Consider the following 3,715-nt stretch of genomic DNA (forward strand, 5'->3'; position numbering starts at 1 on the left):
TTGATCTTTTTACCGTCTAAAAACTAACACAACTCCAATGATTTATTATGCTAAAAATAAAAGAAGTTCAATACTAGTAAAAAAACTAATTCTAATACAAACAAACATGTGCACAGGGGGGGTTCAGAGTAGAAATTGGTGGTGCTGCCAGCCATAGGGCGCAGGGCCCAAACAGCATTGGTCCAAAATGAGTTTTTGTTCAGAATTTTCTTTAGCATAAAAAAATGGTGGTGATTGGGCTTATGGAGGGTGTACAATGGCAGTTTCGGTTCAGGCCCAAGGTTCAACAAATTTGTCAATCCAATTTCTCAATTCATTCGGATTTTAATCTCAATTTTTTTTTGTTAATCACACTAATTATTCAGACTTGTACCAATTAATCATGTCATTATCCACTTAATTCAAATTAAGAACCAAATTAATTCACAATTAGTAAAAGAAATGACAAAGGGATTTAGGGTTACATGCTGAGTCATTGAGGTGAACGAAGCTTCCTCTTTCTCTTGTAGACAAGAACGGTGGCCGGAGGTCTCTCCCTCAAACTTTTCTGATTCCTCATCGACAGCAGTGGTACACCGTTCCGATTCATGCCGTCGTATCAAATCGATCCTAGCTTGTTTCTATTTTCTTCTCCACGTGCGACGGCGGAAGGTCCTCCCTCTCCCTCTCCGATTCTGTCGCTCGATCTCCTTCTCTCATTTTTTTCGTTTCTGAATCGTGATATTGTTGCTATTGCAGATGGTGATGATTACTTGATGTGCGTTGTGGAGAAAATTGAAATTACAGCAAAGAGATGTTGAAGGAGATTGCATATGTTGTTGCGGATTTGTGGAGAGTTTTACCGATGATGAATTCTGAAGATTGTTGATCGAAGATTCTCTCGAATTTTTGTGTTTTCAGATTGTTGTATTTGCGTGATGTTGTTGAATGAAGCGTGAGGATGAAGATTGGTGTTTGATTCTTTGTTACGGATTCAACTATGAACTGATTGAAGATTGAATTGAAGGAGAATCGATGGAGGAAGAATGGAGAGAGGTTGAAGGTTTGTCACGTTTCTGTTACCTCCTCTCCAATTCTGTTATGAGTGATTGATTTTCTGAATGATTTCTGTGTATGAAATTGCAGAGAGAATGAGATTGAAGATTGTTGAAGATTATTGATGAATTTTGAGAGAAACATGAAGATTGTTCGGTTGATTGAAGAATGAATGGAGTTTTTGTGAGAATGAGAGATTGAAGATTGAAGAGTCATGGTAGTGGTGCGGTGATGAAGAGGTGAAGGTTTGGAGGTGAAGATTGAAGGTTATGGAAGATTTCAGAGGTGTCTCAATGAAGATGAAGAAGGTGAAGATTGATCCATCGAGAGAAGTTTGTTACCGATTCAGTTAGAGGTCTTTTCTGTTACTCCTCTCTTTCCCTGAATTTTCCGCTAGATTTTCTTTTTCTGTTATGAATTTTCTCCCTCTTTTTTTGTTTTCTTGGTTCTGCAACCTTTTTCATAGGATCTTGATTGAGCTGAATCCATTTTCCCCTTTGTTGCAGGCCTGGTTTAGCTTGGAGATGCGACCCGGTTCGGTTAGAATTGTCAAAAAAATGGACAGGCGTGGAGCTGTTTATCATTTTTTGAGCTGTTGATTTCAGTTATGTTGCAGGGCCGATAGTTTAAGTTGGAGAATTGCTTTGGAAGCATGTTTTAATTTGTAGAGTCTTATTTGCTGGTAAAATGTTAAGGTGGAAATTGAATTCTGGACATTCTGATACAATTTGTACAAACTGTTTTGTGTAATTTTTGTAAACAAACTTTGTATGAACTTTGGATTCTTGAACATGTAATGGTAAAAATGGATTTTGTGAACGTAGAATTGTAACTATTTTATATTGATCCAATCTTGAACACTTGAATTTGGAATTTTGAATGAGGATTAATGATGAATTAACTCAAATCTTGAATCATGTCTTGAATATGTCATAGGAGATCCCCACACATTTTGCTTTCAACATTTATAGACCTCAAACAACTTTAACAGCTTTGATCCACTCTAGAATCTGAATGAATACCTCAAGGTGCATCCTAATTCTCAAATGATTGACAAATAACTTGCATTGTAAGCAACAAGTAATAAAGATGAGAACTAAGCTTCTTTGATCAAAATGAATCAACAAATTCATCTTTTATGTCATGGCATGCACTTTACTTCAATTCGATATAACAATAATGCCTTGAGGAATTCTTGAAGAAGATAAGAATTGAAGCACATAAGAACATCTTGACATGAAATCCAATGAATCTCAGTCGAATCAACGATTGTAGACACCACGTACAAATGGAACTCTTTATTATTTTTTCTTGATTTTTGGCCGACGAAATAAACGTCTACCATAACTTATAGCACAGTGAAGAGGGCAAATTTTGGGGTGCAACACATAGTACCCGAATTTTGTTGTCCCTGGATCTCACGCAGATGTAAACAGGCAGGCTGCCTGCTCTGATGTCAATTGAAAATTATAGTAACTCACGCTTGATGTCGTACCGGATGTTATGACATCCACAATTATACAGCACAAAACGTTAAAACAGAAACATATAAAAACAATAAAGAACACACATAATTGTTTACATAGTTCGATTCAAACAACCCACTATAGGGGCTACTAAGCCAGGGAAGGAATCCAATATAAGCAGAATTAATTTGGATCTAAACTCCCCCGTTTACAACTCCTCACTTAAAACCTACCCAATGTAATTCCAATCTATTCCTAGACCTGAGTATCTCCACTCACTCCCCCTCAATCACAACAGTGATTACAAACAAACATTAAACAAATTGAGAGAGAAGACACACTTCAAAAACACACCTTGATCTGCTTAAAAGCTTCAATCAAGAGACACACACTCGTGCTTAAAAGCTTAGAGTGACAATTAACAAAAATAACCTATTCCAATACAATCATCAAAAGACAATTGCTTGGAGTACAAGAGACAGCTACAGAACTACGGTTCTTCATAATTAACAATTCTCTCTATGCGTTCCAAATTAGGGTTGCAGTATTCTTATATGCAGCTCTTGAGCCTTGGGCTTTTCAAGAATCAAATTAGGGTTAACCAAGTTAACCTAATTTACACGCCATCTGGTTGTTACAGAATGTGCAGTCAGTGAAATCTTCTAGACGAAATATTCAGCACACAATAAAAGGTTTCCTAAATTGTAGATTGAGAGAAATCAGGAAACACATTAATAAAATATAACAGCTCCTGCTGTCAGACAGGGATGTCATGACATCGGTTATGACATTCACCAACAGAACCTGTATTAGCTAAACACAAATGCAACTTGCATAACACAATATAAATCATGTCATGACATCAGTCAAGACATTAAACACCCAGGTAAGTTTTACCACAAATGCAGCGAACATGAAAACATCTACAAAGCTGTTTCTCCAAAATATTATAGATATATAATAGTTGACTAACTTGTGATTTTTTTAATGAGTTTGCAATTTTGATTTAAATTAATTTGTGATTTTGATTGTGAATGTAGATAAAAAAAAGTTTTTCTAAGTTAAAAAATAATGTAAAACAGTATATTAAAAATGCTTATAAAAATGATAAAAATAAATTTAAATAGGTCTTTTATTAAAAAAATCAAAACCAAATATAACGGTTTGATTCTTTAATAAATTGTTTGGTTTGGAAAAATTGTCTTCTAATGGTT

At 35.3% G+C, this 3,715-nt stretch overlaps 1 long non-coding RNA gene across 2 annotated transcripts; it reads left to right on the plus strand.

Annotated features, from left to right (window-relative positions):
* The first annotated feature begins 384 nt into the window (after nt 1-384).
* Nucleotides 385-2,288, plus strand: LOC131635818 (uncharacterized). Of its 2 annotated transcripts, XR_009293880.1 has the most exons (4): nt 387-651; nt 739-1,042; nt 1,126-1,390; nt 1,542-2,287. It is a non-coding gene; the product is annotated as an uncharacterized LOC131635818 (long non-coding RNA). The 2 variants fall into 2 exon arrangements; XR_009293879.1 differs by having other exon boundaries at nt 385-651; nt 739-1,390; nt 1,542-2,288.
* The last annotated feature ends 1,427 nt before the right edge of the window (nt 2,289-3,715 follow it).

Source organism: Vicia villosa, unplaced genomic scaffold (assembly GCF_029867415.1).
Source record: "Vicia villosa cultivar HV-30 ecotype Madison, WI unplaced genomic scaffold, Vvil1.0 ctg.001555F_1_1, whole genome shotgun sequence".
Taxonomy (NCBI): Eukaryota; Viridiplantae; Streptophyta; class Magnoliopsida; order Fabales; family Fabaceae; genus Vicia; species Vicia villosa.